Source organism: Zootermopsis nevadensis, unplaced genomic scaffold, assembly GCF_977971745.1.
Source record: "Zootermopsis nevadensis isolate Lab colony 2312 unplaced genomic scaffold, Znev_1.0 Znev_ptg000202l, whole genome shotgun sequence".
NCBI lineage: Eukaryota > Metazoa > Arthropoda > Insecta > Blattodea > Termopsidae > Zootermopsis > Zootermopsis nevadensis.
In genome coordinates this window covers 37,858-56,457 of record NW_028259333.1, presented here as the reverse complement: position 1 = coordinate 56,457, position 18,600 = coordinate 37,858, and the positions used below count along the sequence as shown (strand labels likewise).

Here is an 18,600-nt window from a genome sequence, read left to right as displayed (position 1 = left end):
ATGCATTCTACTCTCGCATTTCCCTCGTCCTCAACCATCCACACAGGGTCGCCAGTCTATTTTCATTTGCTATTTTGGGCAAACTGTATCAAACAAACACACAATAAAGACACAAAATTTATCTAATTATCCGTCGGCAGGTTTCATTTCGACATGGGTTCGTATTCTTTGATTAGTTAAGCAATGAAGGCCACCACTAAAAGTATTATAGTTCTAAACACTTAAGCACTGGAGGTGGAGACAGATGAGATATTACTTTCTTCTGGCTATTACGTGAGTATATACAATTTCATATAATAATTCACGGCACTCATTGGAACCACGGTTCCGGAGAATTTGACTTAAATACGTCTATACGGAAAGGAAGTTTATATATTGACTTTATTCTAAATATTTCCTTTATAGATCCTTTACAATTGAGATAAGTTTGATTAAGACATTGATTATTTAACTTGAATTAGTTACGTTTAAGATGGATCTGTGGTAGATGAATGGCGGTTGCTTCTAACCTTTCGTCCCCCCTTCCTCAACGGCGGTCTTGGCTTCGTTTCCATAGAAACGGGAAGATGCTGTCATCACTCTGGTTACATTCTGAGACACACGACAGGTGCAGGGATGCCATAAAAAGATACATAGATTTTTAACTCCAATACTTCATGAATTTCAAGGAATTTTTGATGGAGATAGAAATTTTGTATACAGACGTAAACATGTCCACGAATTTCGTGGCATCAGGGTGAAAATTAACATAGGTTGTATCTGTTGACCTAATGATGGAAATTTTGCTTAGACAGTTATAATTAAATGTAATGATTATTAATATTATACGCCACTATCACCGTAATTATAAAATGAAAGGAAGGGATGGTATGAGGACTATAATCACATCAATGATCCTGATGGAGAAAGATGACACCTGAAATGTCGCCGTAAAAGTTTTAGGTCGTACATTCTACTTGATGTTAGGATAATGAACGACGCCATTTCACTTAAAGCCAAGCTAATAATTCCCTAGAAGAGTTTTCAACTACACGCTTCTAGAAAAGCGAAATCTAGAAAGACCAAAGACAGCTCGTGTAAACAAGAAACAGATCTAATGGACCTAAACACATTAGAAAGAAAGTTGGTGTCACAAATTCTTCCCAGGTCGAGAATTCAGGTTCTCACGGCAGCGAGTACGAAGAAGACTGTCTTCTGAGAAGTTTCGGGGGTCATACTGCCTCCATCTTCAGGGCACACACAACGCAACATCGCAGAAGACAGAAATCTTCATTCTCGCCGCTGAGAAAACTTCAAATTTCGCCCTGAAGATGGAGGCAGTATGACCACCGAAACGTTAGTAGAGATCTACCTGACTACAGAGCTCAACATCCCAAAAGACAGAAATATTCATACTCACCGCTTTGAAAACTTCAAATATCGCCCTGAAGATGGAGGCAGTATGACCACCGAAACGTTAGTAGAGATCTACCTGACTACAGAGCTCAACATCCCAAAAGACAGAAATATTCATACTCACCGCTTTGAAAACTTCAAATATCGCCCTGAAGATGGAGGCAGTATGACCACCGAAACGTTAGTAGAGATCTACCTGACTACAGAGCTCAACATCCCAGAAGACAGAAATATTCATACTCACCGCTGAGAAAACTTCAAATATCGCCCTGAAGACGGAGGCAGTAAGACCCCCGAAACGTTAGTAAAGATCTACCTGACTACACAGCTCAACATCCCAGAATGTAGGAACCTTCTTACTCGCAAATGAAAGAAACTCAAAACTCGTCCTGATGATGGAGGCAGTATGACCTCCGAACTTTACTTTTATACCCTTTAAATGGAATGGTAAGTATACGTACCACCTACTCCAACAATCAGTAACACTTTGTGTGGTTCTCGCCGTAATCAGCGGTCAATTCCTTAAACAGCGTTAACCAGTTGATCTCTGTAATGGTGAAGAGTTGTGTTTTCTTCGCGGTCGGACTGGATTCTTAAATATCATTCAAGGATTCATTCGCTAACAGCATTCTGACATTCCTTTCAATCCATGAACGTACTTCAAATTCGCTACTTTTATAGAATTCAAGTATTCAAGACTATCATCATTTCCCTTCAACTGTTTACTGAGCCTGAGTTCAGTGTTTTTCATGGAACAGGGCGCCATACCCTAAGCCAGATCAGTCCACTCCACACCATGTACGTTTAACGATGTCAGAATTGCGTGGAGTTCTACTCTCACGCCTTTATGGAGTGCGCTTTAGGCTGAGAGCTAAGTTTTTAATATTATCATTAATCAGTGCGTGGCTTGCGTTACGCAGTGGTGTTAAGACATCGCGAAGAATGACGTATTCTCCTTCAGAACCCTCGAGCGTCTGCTCTGGCTAAAATTTGTTTCCTTCTCTCTGGGCTTGAGGAGATATGAAACTATGACAACTGAGAAATGTAAAGGGGAGAATAAAATTAAAATTAACCCTGAAGAAGTAGGATGTAAGCATGTGGCCCCATGGAGAGATCTCATGAACCTCTAAATTCCATAAAAGACTGGGAATTTCTTGACCTGGTCTCAAGGACTCCACTTGTCTCATTCAAAGAACATATGAACCCTGACATCTTACAGGAACATAAATTAGATTTATTGAAATCCATGGAATAATGTAGTTTACAGTATAGCTCCTACTACAGTGTACAAATGAAAGGGACATCAAAGTAATAGATACAAAATAAATGTTCCCCAGTGAATTTCAAACCTCTCTGGCAAATAGAAGTCTCTTCGGGAAATCAAAGATCAATACCTCAAATCACTGTTTTGATTAAAGGTACAGTAAATATAGCCTCCAGCTCATTTTATGATTTGAAACATTTTATATATTTTATATCCTCACTTAAATAATAACAGAGTTGGGATCAAAAGTAATTCATTAAGAACAATAATAAAGACGAATTTGCCAGACTTTAAATAGCAAAGCGTGATAACTCGCCTAGTCAAAAGCAGCAACATTTAAATAAATATTATAAAACCCACGTGATAACTGGCAGCAAAGGTCTTTAAGAATTGTTTTCCAATCCATATGAAATGGTTCTTTAACCATGCTCAAATTCGCACGAGTTACTTATCAGCAGTGGGTAAAACAATTTCGAGATGATGGAACCACCACCCTAGCAAAGAAAACAAATTCTGCGAACACAACAACTCTCTGAAAGCGACAACAGATGAGCAGAAACGTCAGATACTCGGCCGCCATCTTTCGCGTCGGTCTACTTGATCGTTGATTACATGTAGCAAAAAAAATTGTAGGCAGTCACTGCAATATGTCGTTGCCATGGCCGTGTCCAGTTAGGTTATGTATGGCCAGGTCATTATAATTATCTTTATTTCTCTTTATTATTGGTATGTTCACTCAATTTTTTTGGATTAGCTGCTTTGTGATTCATATTTTCATTCTGTGTCTGTGTGTGTTGTAATTTCAAAGTCTTAAGATAGTATAATTGCGTCATATTGTGAATCAAATATTAAATTAATTATTCGGTTTTGTCCGTCTAATCATTTTACAAATAAGATAATTAAATTATCATTTTATGTCCCACATCAAATAATCGATTTACATTTGGAACATTTTTACAACGTGTTTCGGTTTCATCGAACCATCTTCTGGTGTAAAATTATATCGACAAACTTAAAACTCAATTACAATTTCGATATAATTTTACACCTGAAGATGGTTCGGTGAAACTGAAACATGTTGTAAAAATGTTCCAAATGTAAATCGATTATTCGATGTGGAACATAAAATGATATTTTAATTATCTTATTTACAACATGTTTCGGTTTCATCGAACCATCTTCAGGTGTAAAATTATATCGACAAACTTAAAACTCAATTACAATTTCGATATAATTTTACACCTGAAGATGGTTCGATGAAACCGAAACATGTTGTAAAAATGTTCCAAATGTAAATCGATTATTCGATGTGGAACATAAGATGATATTTTAATTATCTTATTTGTAAATTTTAAATATAATTGTGATTAGACGGACAAAACCGAATAATTAATTCAAAGTCTTAAATTTAGACAGCTATGTTTCAAACAGTTGTGTGGTTAGTGCACATTCCCAGTTTCACTGTAAATTTATTCAAGATCAAACATTTGATGTCTTCTTCAGTGTTTCAACTTCTTGTGCGTAATGTGTAGATCTATTTGTAGCTTATCATTTCTCTAGGTCAATACTTTGTTTTGTATTATGTGGAATTTATATAATAGTACGAATTTTACTTTATAATATATATTGTATTATTATTTTTATTATGACTTTTTCCACATCTATCGTCATCTGACTGTCTTATGGATCCATGAAATGTAAATAAATTATTATTATTATAGGAATTACTGTGCTTAATCTAAGTCCCTATAACTTGCATGTCACTTTGATGATGTTCACATGGCTTAAGTACACTTCTGCCATTAGAATAATTTCATACAAATAGAATAGCATTAAGGTACGCCACAATATAGTCAATAAAAATATACTCTGCCACATTTATTGATTGTGCGTTACGGAACGGACATAATTAATTTAAACTGTGTCCAGTCTGAATTAATTAGTATCTTATACAAAGTGTTCAAACGTAGAGCTTGGATGAAAATGTAATGATTTAAAGAAAAAGGTCCATATATGGGGATTAAATGTAAGATGCTGGTATATGAGGCTGTGTACCTTGGCATTAGTGCAGTTGAGCAATGGAAGGTTAATGAGTTTCATAAAGGTGCACAACATGATAACAGTTTATGTTCTGGAAATTAAGTGAAGAATTATCATGAGATACCATTTTGTCCTGAAAATAATTAGTATAAATTTTCAGGCATGCAGTGTTCTAATTCTGAAGTCCTGAAATTATGATATCAGAAGTCTGCAAGTTTCAGTCTGGAATCTGCCAGTGTAAAGACTCTCTCCTGTTTTGTGTGTTTGGTGCACAAGAAATGTGCTATCTAACAGAATTATGTTTAATTCATAATTTTACAGCAAGAAATTGATATTATCAAAGTAGAAAATAGAGTGAAGAAGATCCCATTGGTATCAACACTGACGAGGTTTACATACCATCGACATTTTCTGTAAAGAATTTTGAACCGGAAGTAAGCATTGCTGTTAGCTTTCATTTGCATGAAATGGTTACAATGAAACAACTTTTCTTCAGCTTAATAATGTTGCAGTTTTGTGCTCTGAACTGGATCACAGGTTCGAAGTGAATAGTCTATTGATTATCTTCACCTACTAAGTGATAACAATCGGACATAGTCGTAAAGAATGTCTGTTCCATTTCATGTAATGGGAGGGAATAGCATTGACTGATACATGTGTGGTGGTTCTACAGAACTGCACAGATTCACCGAAAGATGTACCTGGTTCAGATAGTGAGACGTGTTACGATGGAAATCAGGTCGTCGGTATAAACACAGAGGATGTCACAGATATAGAAGTTGAGGAACACTCTGTGCCAGTAACACAGGTTATCTTATTTTCACTGCCGAGAACATTTTTTACAAGTACACAAAGTCACTTTTGTAGGATCTGAGTTTTTCACAGCGGTGACTCTGATGATGACTGTCTTCTGGGTTGTAGCAACGTGTAGTCTGGTAGAAGTTTACCAGCGTTTCAGAGTTCCTTGCTGCCTCCGTCGTCAGGGCGATGAGTTGGTAACCTGTCAGATTACACGGTGCTACAACCCAGAAGACGGCCATCTTCAAACACACTATTGAGTTTTTCATCTGTTGTTCTATCTGTCCATCCAGAGGAAATGACCCACTTCTGGTGAATGGATTTTGAAGAGTGCTTTCCAAAATGTGTTCAGTGGATTATGTTTTGTTGCACATTGCTTATAGAGTACTAGTTTTAATCAGTCCTTAATTTAGGAAAGTAATTAAATATTGAGTAGATTATGAAATGTTTTAAACAGTGTTATAACCACAGGAACATTGTGTTTCTTCATCCCCTCCATTAACCCTTTGAAACCAAAGCTCATCTGAATAATTTTGAAGAATTCATTCCGTATCACTAAGAAAGCACAACTCTTCAACATTACAAAGATAGCTGGTTATGTTAGGTTATGTTAGGTTGGTTAGGTTAGGTTAGGGTAAGGAAATAATTGCTGTTTGTTAAAGTAGGTGGCGCATGTAGTTACAACTGGGCTTTAAATTGTTAAGCATTGTTTTGATAGTACATCCTGCCACTGAACATAGTTTTCAGGACAGTAGAATGATCGACACCCATTTCTTCAATACCTGTTGGAAATCTTGGGTCTGCAGAAGACTAACATCTGTAAGTATAATAATGACAACCGGAAGATGGGAACAGAACCAATATTCAAAACACTGTTTATATCAAATATAATTCAGACAACACACAATGTCCAGATTGTATCATCAGTCTGCTACTGTCATCATTGCTTAGAGAATCATCAGTTGTCCTGTTATAGACCCAGAACAGTAATGATAACTCTATCCTGCTGTGTAGGAACAGAGTGTAACAAAGTTATGAAGGAAATGAAGTTCGATCTGCTAACATTCATAGATTCTGAAAATGGTTCTGCAGTAAGTGACACTGATATTAGGGTAAGCTGAGTTACCAGACTGCACTTACAGTGAATCTTGCCTAGGATGATGAACCGTGTGGTTTAGTCTTTCCACTGGAATGAGGACTGTCTGTCTGTATGCGGTAGCCCTCTAGTGGCCTTTCCATCAACTTTGAGTTACAACTGACCAGATGGTCAATCCTTTACTGTTCTGTAATTTCCTCTTCTCATGTTCCTTTTATCTTCTCTCTTTCGATGGCTTGACATTCCTTTGCCTGGTCCTGGTGGACCATCTTACAGGATGGGGTTGTTAATAGTTGTGTTGTCTGTGCCTGTGAACTTTAACGGTGCGTGGGCTAAATACTCGATGATGATCTCTTGAGGTTGAGGCACGTTTGGGATTAGTGTCCCTTCAAGTGTAAACAGTTTTGTTTGTATGTATTATTTTATATTTCAATACAATACAAGGTTTTAAGACTGTGAAATGCTGGTAAACTTCTACCAGATTACACAGCAAAACATCTGAAAAGGCAGTTATGTTTATTTAAGCTGATTTTGTGAAAATATATTAACAAGAGTAGCAACACTATATGCTGTTAGTCAAAATCCATCAAGACAACTGCATAACCTCACTTCCTGATACTTAAGTTCCCACACACAAATTAATTTAACTTCTTGTGTGCCAGTTTTTCTAACAAAATCTGACTGGGTCAAGAGAACTTCAGTTTGGACATTACGGCATGGAATGAGAATCTGGGAAGATGTGGCATAAGTGACATTTGCAAGTCTTCCATGCACTGGAGACACGATGCCCCTGAACCTTGTTCCTACCAGGCTGTCATTCAGGAGTCCAACCGATGCATATTGAACTCAGACCTGACAAACTAAATGCATTAGCACATTTACAATATCTCGATAATTTTATAACCTAGCATTCATGTTATGTAAATTCTTCATGTACCACACAGAATTAACAGTTTAAACTAATATGGAGGCCCATAATTCTTGCAATATTTATAAAACACACCTTCCACTAAATTCTGGTCATGTGATGGGGTTTGGTAAGTAAAGTAAAGTTTGTCCCACTATACGCCATGTAGGCGCTTGGGTGGAGAGACGGTATAGCTCCTCTCTTCCTTGACCTCGGCACTAGATGGGGGGTGTGGTCAGCATCACGCTCCGGTCGGCTTTACCTCCGGGAAAGGACCCCCGGTACCCATCGTAGAGGAGGCTGGGTGGGCCCCAGAGGCTAGAGGAAAAATCCTCTGCCCCCGTCGGGGATCGAACCCCGGTCGTCCAGCCCGTAGCTAGTCACTATACTGACTGAGCTATCCAAAAAAACATAATTATCACCTTGGTTTCAGACTCATTCTTTCTCCTCTTCATGTTATGTTCATCCAGAAATTTTTCTCATTTCTTTAACAGAGTCCTTTGAGTGAACATCAACCTTTACACAGTGGAGAGAGTCCATATGCATGTAATGTGTGCAAAAAATCATTTCGTCAAAATGGTGGTCTCAGGACACATCAAGTCACGCACAGTGGAGAGAGTCCATATGCATGTAATGTGTGCAGTAAATCATTTCACTCAGAGGGGTCATATGAAGAGACATCAAAGTATATATCATTGAGACTGTTCTTATGTGTGATGAATGATCAGTGCATACGTAGTACATAGTATCCTAAATCCTATGACATGTAAGATATTTTCCTGCCCTGAGATTCTGAATAAATGTCAACTCGTGCAGAGAATATGTTCCGATACTGGAGTAACGTCTTACCTGTTCACACAAAACAGAAGATATATTTGAAAAAAAAAAGATTGGCAAAAATAAACAGCTTTAAGGGTTTCAGTGAAAGTTCTGTAAGTTCTTTAGAACTATGAAACTAATATATTCGTCTCAGCTTATTTGGCCTGCTCTTCCAATCCTCTTTGCCTACTAAATATGATGCAACACTAATTCATTCAGAACATAACAGAAAAATCTTAATAACAGACTCCATGCAGCAGAGTTCTTGAGTCATCAAGGAATTCCCAGTCTTTCATTGAACCCTAAGTTTCACAGCTTGAGACACTCGAATCAAATACACACACTTTAGAAATCTCGAAAAAAGACTTTTAAAACAAATGCTAGGTCGGAGAAAACATAACATTAATCTATTTTAAGGGATATATTTTGTTTCATTTACGATTCATTAAGGTTACAAGAACAAGAAATAAAATTCTAGCTGGAATATTGCATGGAAGCGAGCACGAGGAAAATTTCCACTTAAAGCCGTTGTGCACAGTTAATCTACGAAAAATTTTTATAAACAAGGTTATACGAGAAATTCAGATTACACATCACGATATAAACTTAAATATTGCTCACAAATCAAACTGTGCGAAACACGAAGTATTTAAACATACCATAATCTTCTTTCCTTTATACTCCAACATAATACACGATCGCCCAACCTCCTGACCGGCTCCCCTGAAAAAGAAGTGAGGTTAGGATCGAATATTTCCGAAAAACCAATATTATTCTAACCTATAGCTAGTGTAAGATAACAGCATTAACATACAAAGGACATACTTGGGACTCGGGCTTTCTTTTAGTCGACATATTTCGCCTTACGTTTCAAACCAACAACGTAGAACACACAATTTACAAACTCAATTGCTCAATGCAAAATGGGCATAGAGTACAGAGTATAGAAGTTCGTAAACAATCACAAGGTACTGTAACCTGTACGAAAGACTTTCTAATGGAACGTCTGAAGAAAATCTACTCCCTCCCAAACCTGCTCCACGGTCCAGGTATTTCTTCATTCAATTGTATGCTTTTCTCGACTGTTACGAAATGTATATGTTAATCTCTGTGTACAGAAAACCACGCGTCAGTTTCTTATATTATGAGAAGAACACCAGATTCATAAGGAACCACTAAAGTAGACTCATGATGTAATTTATGTTCTTGACAACCAAATACGGTGCTTATGCGATTACAATCGCGGTGCCCGAATTTATAACTTGTGTTGGGCAAGGCCGTGGTTTAGGCAACACGGAGTTTTCCTCCGTGGCATCCCAACAATTACTCCATTCACACACAGAAGAAGGCAATGGCAAACCACTTCTGGATCATCTGCCAAGAACGTATATGAACAGGTCCCAGTCCGAGAAAAGGAAGGAAGGATCCTGTTCATATGGACCTGTCGTCAGACAGAACACTAAATAATAATAAGATGAGGTGGTCTAGCGGTTAGAACTCTGGCCTTGTAATCCTGGGGTCTCGGGTTCGAATTTATAACTTGTGTTGGGCAAGGCCGTGGTTTAGGCAACACGGAGTTTTCCTCCGTGGCATCCCAACAATTACTCCATTCACACACAGAAGAAGGCAATGGCAAACCACTTCTGGATCATCTGCCAAGAACGTATATGAACAGGTCCCAGTCCGAGAAGAGAAAAGGATGGAAGGATCCTGTTCATATGGACCTGTCGTCAGACAGAACACTACAAATAAAATACAGACGGATTAAAACAAATAATTAATATAATATTCACAATATGACGCAATTACACTATCTTATCAGACGTACGCCGCTTTCGCACTACGAAAACTCTTTTATAGAAGCTTAGCAGCAAAGAGACGTGAAAACTAAGCGAAAGGATTCATAATTCATATGACAGCCTAACAGAGGATGCGTGATATTAAAATATGACGAGAATCGAACTCGAGCCGGAGAGAACGAAAATACGTCCCCGTGACAAAATCTAAAAATGTGAAAATCGGCGCTTCTTGTGTCTACGTGCTCTTTCGGTCGACTCTCAAGAGTCCATGTGCGTTGTTTGATCTTAGTTTACGAAAAAGATCAAGATGGCTGCCTCCATCATCAAGGCGATGAGATTCAAGGTCAACATAATTTAACCTCGCCCTGGATATCTATATTAACGTCTATACTTGAGCTTAACACACGCGGTTCAATTTGTTTGTACGAATGATTTATCATTTATTGGTTTCATTGACATAGAAATGTTAATTTTCACCGGAATTAATTTCATCCTGACTAGAGTAATTTTGTTGCTACTCTGTGCTGTGTAATCTGAGCACTTACGTGAATTAAGAATAAGCAACGAATCCGATTAGTTTAATTTCATGTTAATATTTTTGCTGTTTCTAAATGATTACAATAAACTTTCAGCCCTTCTCAACTCTTTAAATCCCAGTGGTAAATGTATATACCATCTGCTTTAATAATAACTATCTTAATTTTGTATTTATGGATATCATATGATTCTCACTTTAACCCTTTGAAGCCGAAGATCGTCTGAATATTATTTACGAATCCAGTCCGTACCGCGAAGAAAACACTACACCTCACCATTACGAAAATCAGCTGGTTAACCCTTTGAAGCCGAAGATCGTCTGAATATTATTTATGGATTCAGACCGTACCGCGAAGAAAACACTTCACCTCACCATTACGAAAATCAGCTGGTTAACCCTTTGAAGCCGAAGATCGTCTGAATATTATTTACGAATCCAGACCGTACCGCGAAGAAAACACTTCACTTAACCATTAGAAGTCGAATCAGGCGGTACCACATAAGATTTAACAAAAGAACATCCCGGTCAAAGCCTTAAACATAAAAATAAACTTTGTGGGATTTGAGGTTCTGACGGAGTTGGGTTGTCAAGCCTCTGGGGCTTGTTGGTAGATACCAATGTTTCGGAGGATCTGTTGCTTCTATCCGCAGGTCTGAAGAACTGTGAGCCCAAGCCCACATGGTGTCCAAACTCTTCTGTTATTTACCTGTACTCCGATCTTAATCTGTATGTGACAGGATTTAATCTTGTACGATGGACAGATACATCTTTCAGCTCTGTGTATGTGGACGATACTTTTTGGCTTCATCCACACACGTGCTTAATTCTCTAGCTAAGATTACAGATGCTTACAAATAAGAGAAATTCAGACCTCGGTTTATTTTATTTAATTATTTTATTTTTTATATTCGACTTTAATGACTTTGACTGCAAGATAAACCAGTTACGCGGGAGCAGCGTGTTCGAGATTCAATAATACGTGAGGATGATGTTCATGCCCTGATCCGGGTAGAGAATCTGCCGTGTCAGATGGTTCTTGAACACAGGAATTATTATTTTCTGCTCGATGGAAACCCCGAACAGTTTGAAGCCCAAAATTTGTCGAAATAATATTCAAGAACGCAGTCTGTACCAGGAATGAAAGACAACACTTCACAGTTAAAAAGAGATCGGTAGTTAATGACAGTTTGTTACGAGAATCGAAGCAGTTTGAATTGCTAGTCCTCCTAAGAGAGGGGGCCTATATATTTAAAGTTTTAAAATACATGATAGATCTGTTTTGTGTGAATTTTGGGGAAAATATTAATGGGAGTCTATCAGAACATTCAGTCTACAGAAGGAAACGATCAGTAGCCATAAACTGTAAGTGATTGTAGAAGTTTGTATTGTTCAATAAACCAGTTTCTATGTATGGGCTCGTACACTTTTCTCTGATCCTTACTGTCAAAGCTCCTAAGGTATATTAGGTTTCCCATATTTTTCATTCAACATTTCAAGCTTTCGAGGCTCTTTAAGGTTTGATAATTGTGTTGGTTAATCAGAGCACTTGAAATACATTGTTTCTGTGTTCTAGTACCATAATGTCAGAAGAGATATTGTACATTGATCTGAATCATTCAAACAGAGATTCCTTTGAAACACAGGGAGTCAGAATGATGTTCATAAGAACATAAAACATGCTGATGATAGGAAACTTAAAACTGTTTGTCCACTTGGGTGCGAGCAGTGGTTGTCAGCTGACGTGCCACTGAGAGAAATGGACTCGTCTCCGGGAGAGCTGCGCCTAGATGCTACGTGCGTCGAGGGAGCGGGTCCCGGCTGGGAACCGGGGCCCTTGGCTAAAGGTTTCAGCGCGGTGGGGTGATCTTTAGTGGGGAGCGGTGTCGAGGAATCCAAACTTCTAACTCCCCAGCGCCTGGCCCAGAAGAGGAATGCCTTCTCGACACCAGGACATGATCAATCTGATTGACCACATCCATACTTGGTACCTTCCAAACAAAGGACAAGTTTCTGAAGTGTCCTTCGAGCCTTATCTTGCACATTCTGTCTCCTAAAGGCTCGAAACCTAAATAGCTTCGTTTTTATCCACCCTGCCACGTCCATCCCATACTTCAGCACCTCCGTCATCATGTGGCCACGGTCAGTGTCGCGGTTCGCTTCCGAGTCCGTGAACGTTTGCCAGGGTCCATTACCAAAATGATCCATCCGAGGCTCTTTTGAGAGTATCCTAACAGTACTCGTTTTCCGGGGTGGGGTTGTTATAACCCCAAGCCCCAACCTGGAGGACCAGGGTATCGCTCTTAGTCTGGCGCATCGCCTTAGACCTGTCCGGCTTGGGTGACCCTACCATGAGCCGAAGCTCCGGCCGGCATAGCCCTTTCACACGTGAGCTGAAGTGACTGCTAGAGATAGAAATCCCAGCGAAACGCATTGGACCCTTTCAGACGAGAGCCGCGGTGAACCTGTGCGAGCGGCTCATCAGCCACTATGCAGCTCTCCCCGCTAGAAGCGGCTTATGGCGGGGAGAGTCTTGCCTGCTTCGACATGGAACCCTTTCACACACGCAAAGAAACTTGAATTTGTAGGAAAAAGAGGTGGTTAGAGCAAAAATTTTAATATCAAACGTACCTACGGAACAAGTCAGCGATTTTAAATACTAAATTAGTCCGTTCCTTAGCTATCTTCAATGCTTTCTTGTAAACGTGACTATTTCTATGTTCCTGCAATCCACACTGAACAATATCTGTATGTTGGTACTCGTGTAAATCTAAGCCGCTGTTCAAAGTCTTGTAGCACCGATGTGAGATGTTCATCCTGGAAAGATAACATCTTTTTATCTATTAAATTTGTTACCAGCTACCAAATATGACACTGTCTCATCCAGTTCTATTGATTTGTAACTTAAAATACAAATGAAAAGGGAAAAATACAAGAGCTGAGAGGGTTTACAATGATCCGAGCTGTGCAATAAACAAATCATACTGTCGTCTACATAGGGATTTTAATTCTGTTATTATAATCATCGCTTTTCCAATTTCCATTAAGGAGTGTTGACAACTTAATATATTTCACTAAAATAATTAACACTTTAAAATAAGCACGGTACGCTTCCGTGATAAGAGAAATAATCTAAAATACTTCATCCAAGTATAAAAAGTAATCAAGTATATCAAACTGCTTACATGAATATGAAATATATCTTAGTGCGAAACAATTTATATTTCACAGAATTTATTACAAACTTTTCTCGACTTACTGCGAGCAGGCAACAATTTTTTTAATAGTGGCCAGGCTCATCACTGCGTAATATCAGTCGGACTACATTTTTTCAGTCCCAAACTTTAGGGACAAACATAAGCTAACCTTAGATACCCACAAATGCTCAGGTAGAATAGAAGAAATTTAATGAACAAATCAAAATTATTGTTCTCTGGCCAGAATACATTCTGTAATTAATTAGTCTTTATGGAAATATTATCTAAAAATTATACCGCTTCGACTGATTTAATTGAATGAGTTATGAAAATAATTATCGATAGTAAAAAGAAAATTTGGAGAAAAAGCATGACAGTCCATGTTTAAATAAGCAACTTTTATTTTTGTATTATTATCATTCTTATGTCCCACTACACGCCATGTAGGCACTTGGCGTTAACCTCGACACTAGATAGGGGCAGGCAGCCCTCGGAGGAGGAAAAACCCTTTGTCCATGTTGGGGATCAAGTCTATAATCACTCAGCTACCCCAGATCCCCTTTCTATCAATGAAGATTATTAATTATAAACAAGTCTGTAGCGTATCGTCCCAGCGAATTATGTTCATTCTGTGTGTGAAAGTGATGGGTAGGAATAAACAAATGTGTCTGTAGTCTTAAGTAAATGCCTGGAATTATAGGGTAGCATGCAGAATTTAAATCCAGTTATATTTTTTTTTCCTTAAAATCCATCTGCTACATGTGGAGCTGAATCCTACCTTCAATGTGTCTATTCCTCATATTCACGGCGATTCAAATTCAGTAGATTTAAGAATACGCATGTAAAATTGCCTGTGTAATTACAAACCTTCGTTTTCTTCATCTGACAGCTCACGTTTTACGTAGTATAAAAGTAAGTCACGGATCCCATACTCATTCCGCTTGGACACTGCAAGCGATTTCTTAATAAACTCACTCGTCATATTTATTTCGTGACCAAAGAGTTCCCAGCACCTGCGACAAGTATAAATTTATAAAATGAACAAACACGATTAAATCCACGTTTACGGATCACTAATTTGTGTCTGTAAGCGTATACTGTATTCAAATCAACCAAAATTCAAATTGATTTAATTATTATAATGCAATTTAAATTTTAGTTAATAAATAAACTACAATACTGTAACAAGACGCAGCAGCAATTATTCATATATATATATATATTTTAACTCTTAATGACAAGACATGCAGTAGAATCTTATGATCTGTCACACCTGATATACTTAAATATAAAACAGCTTTAAATCACTGGGAGAAAAAGTTCAAAATTCAGTCCTGCAAGCAAAGTCTGAAAATTACATGTTAATGACAATAAACAAAGAATAATGACTTAACCTCAATTTTGATATTCACGTCCTCGACAAAGAGAGCAAAGTCCTGATGGTAGCATTTCATTTCATCTGGAAAGTTCTCTATAACAAAGTCCAATTGCACCTGCTATGCCATTCTCTTGAGAAATACTAATTTTATTTAAATTTCTGGAACATGAAAATTTGAAATTGTTCCCATACGTGGGCACCTCTAGTGACAGGATACATATTCAAATGTCTGCACAAATATTACATATCCGTTCCTTCATTTCAGTAAATTCTGATGACAACTGTGAAATTGTAGACACATTTCTTGGAATACCCCCCAAAAGAATATAATTAATATAATAAGCCTGGAGTAACAAAGGAACTGACCCAATGGCACATGGCAGAAGGGGTAGAGATCTGACTTGTTGAAACCTTTCAAATTTCATTCTGTATCATCTTCAAACAACTACCAGAAATAACACATCATATTTTCTTGTGGGGTAACGTTCTGTAACTTCGATATAATTGTCGATGGTGAAACAAATGAAATATATCGTAACAAATGTATACTTTCACTGGTCTTATTAAAAGAGAAATGGTTTTCAGATCACGTCATACAGTATTTATAAGGAACATATTCAAAATGTAAACAAACTGATATTAAAGTGATAATTAGATATGTGCACAGGTCCAATTTGTTTTAACTCAAACCCAAATACTTAAGTAAGATGACAAACTTAAAATTCGTCAGTCAAAATAAGAATCAAGCTTGTTTCGTATAACAGGTTGTAACCGTCCCACTCCCGTCTGCTGTTGGAGTTGCCCGGCTCGGTTGCAGTCTTGTCGATCCTTGTCGTATGTGATGTAATTCGGGATTTCTGCTCATGTAGGCATGGAACTTTTCTCAGGGAATATTACATGGAGGGGTATAAGCTGAAGGTTTCGGTAATGGCTTCGAGACTGAAGTGCATAGTTTTTTGCAAGCACAATTTATTTCTTTTACGATTCACATCCACTGGCCGAATCGAGCTACAAAACAATTTAGGATGTTGCTTCCTCTGAATTCCAGAAAAGAGTGTCCTCACAAGAAAAATTTCCTGTCCTTTAGTCATAGGACTTCCCCCTTAACTTTCACAAAAAATGATGTATTTGGGCAGTAATGATGCCCTAGCTCACGTGGACCATTAAAAAAACCCTTTAGCCGGCGGGTGCCCCCTGCAAGAATTTTGGGGGTCACACGGTGCGATAATTCTTTCCTTTACAGTCGTAACAAGTGAAACTCGTAAATCTTTATTACTTGTTTCCAATTTATTTTTATTTGCGCCTCACCGGGACTCGAACCCAGAACGCGCGGTCACAAGGTGTAACACGCACGTTACTTTGTGATTATAAAACATATAAGCAAGTGTGACAATTATGATGCTGAAGAGCTCTGTTGACATATAAGATATACAATTTGTAGAAGTAAGGAGAACCTAAGATACTCAGGATAATAATGCAGTTGTTAATACGCAAACAATTTTTTGTTGTTGCGAAGTGTTTGGAAAGAAAATCACCCATCTACAATATTTATTTTTTCATAATTACAAAACCAAAACTAATGCAACGTGCATTTGTTTTGAACTCACCTTCAATCAAGTGCATTTTTTCCCTCTTCTGTGGCCCTTCCCTCAGCAAGGATCACTTCCTCTGAAAACACAGACCACAATCTTGCATTTTGGAAAACAAAATTGAATTTTCAAAGCGGAAATTAAGATGAGATTGACCGACATGACAGTAAATTTCTCTTCTATGCCACCATAAATGAGAAACATTTTGATTTACTTTCTCATTTATAGTAAATCTTTCAACTGATTTTTCCTAGCCCTGGTATTAGATCTGAAGATAACAAATTTGCCTCCTGTATGTACGTTAAATGAATTATTTGAAATAAGAGCAGTAAGAGGTGCAGAGGTAAAATAGTTTTACTGGTTATTAATATCTGTTACATGACGTGTATCTATGAAATTGTTTTCTTATTGTCATTCAGATTGTTCCATCAGTGGAAGTCAATTTAGAAATCCTTCAGGCATTTCTGTTGCTCAAAGAAACGAACAGAGCGGAACAACAGGGGAATCCCTAAATTGGGTAGGAGAAATAACAGACCTGCATATTTTATTGTTTTATTTTGATGTCAGAATGATAAATGAGAGGCAAAATGACACAAGATTATGTTATAGACAGTACAGGAGCATTTTCACAGTCAGTGTAAATGAAAAATATGTAAGATGTGGTTTTATCCTGCTCTTTGATTCCATTCCATTAAAAGCGTGACAAATTTTAAATATTTGGGAGCAACAATAATAAATCGGAATGATACTCATGAGGAAATCAGGAGGCGATCATATTCTGGAAATGCTCGACAATTTTCAGTTCGAAATATTTCGACTTCCCGTCTGATTTCTGAGAGACTAAAGATCAATATGTACAAAACAATAATTTTGCCCGTTGTCTCTCTCTCTGAGGGAGGAACATAGATTGCAGGTGTCTAAGAAATTGTAATTATAAAACTAATATAGTGCAAGCCATTTTTGAAAGAAGTCCTATTCCTTTACTTGTGGGACCATATCCATCAAACATTTGCTCCATGGCAGTTCACATTTTACGGTAATGTTTCATGCAGTAATCGAAACCCAAAAACTATTGCCCCCCCCCCCCCAACAAAGCATTCAATCATGTGAACACTGTGACAAAAGAGTGAGAAATGCTTCTTATGCACAACTATACGAACAGCTTTCCTTAGTTTTATCTTTGGTGATTCTGTTTAAATACCTCGTTCATCTACCGGCATCTCTGCATCATTATGTTGTTTCTACATTGATCATAGATGGCAGGATGAGCACTTCGCAATTGATATACGATCTGTGGTTGGTAATCCGTCTTCTATCGTCGATCATTGACCGGTGTTTGCTTGCTGGAAAAACATTGATTCAAATATACGGCTTTTCGCTGATGATTGTATAGTATACAGGAAAATAATGGATAGTAGTGACATTGATAAGTTACAGACAGATATGAATAGATTATGGGAATGGGCGGTAGAAAATGAAATGAAGATAAATCCAGGTAAAAGTAAAGCAGTCAGCTTCAATAGAGCTAGGGTGAAGGATAAGCTGAGTTACTTTTTTGGGGATCAATTAATTCCAGAGGCAAATAGCTTTAAGTACTTAGGAATACTTATTCGCAGTGATCTGAGCTGGGCAGATCATGTGAATTATACACTAATTAAAGCATGGAAGGCTCTCCATTTCGTAATGCGTATACTAAAAAAGGGAAATAACAATACGAAACGTTTAGCTTATACGTCGCTAGTGAGACCGATACTTGAATATGGAGCTGTGTGTTGGGACCCTT

At 37.8% G+C, this 18,600-nt stretch overlaps 1 protein-coding gene and 1 long non-coding RNA gene across 8 annotated transcripts in view; one reads left to right on the top strand and one right to left on the bottom strand.

Moving 5' to 3' along the window:
* Positions 1-287: 287 nt before the first annotated feature.
* Positions 288-8,320, top strand: LOC147870761 (uncharacterized). Its single transcript, XR_015533184.1, has 2 exons — positions 288-3,350; positions 4,860-8,320. It is a non-coding gene; the product is annotated as an uncharacterized LOC147870761 (long non-coding RNA).
* The window catches only part of LOC110836460 (uncharacterized), a 23,220-nt gene continuing 11,710 nt past the window's right edge, over positions 7,091-18,600 (bottom strand). Inside the window, exons 4-9 of one of the 7 annotated variants that reach the window (XR_015533176.1) lie at positions 18,019-18,160; positions 16,836-16,896; positions 14,718-14,863; positions 13,285-13,470; positions 8,979-9,042; positions 7,091-8,349 (exon numbers count right to left, since the gene is read on the bottom strand). The gene's annotated coding sequence lies outside the window, so the exon portion shown is untranslated. Of the gene's footprint in view, positions 8,350-8,978; positions 9,043-13,254; positions 13,471-14,717; positions 14,864-16,835; positions 16,897-18,018; positions 18,161-18,600 lie in introns of those variants that run through there. The other 6 variants (XR_015533177.1, XR_015533179.1, XR_015533180.1 and 3 more) reach the window with 6 other exon arrangements.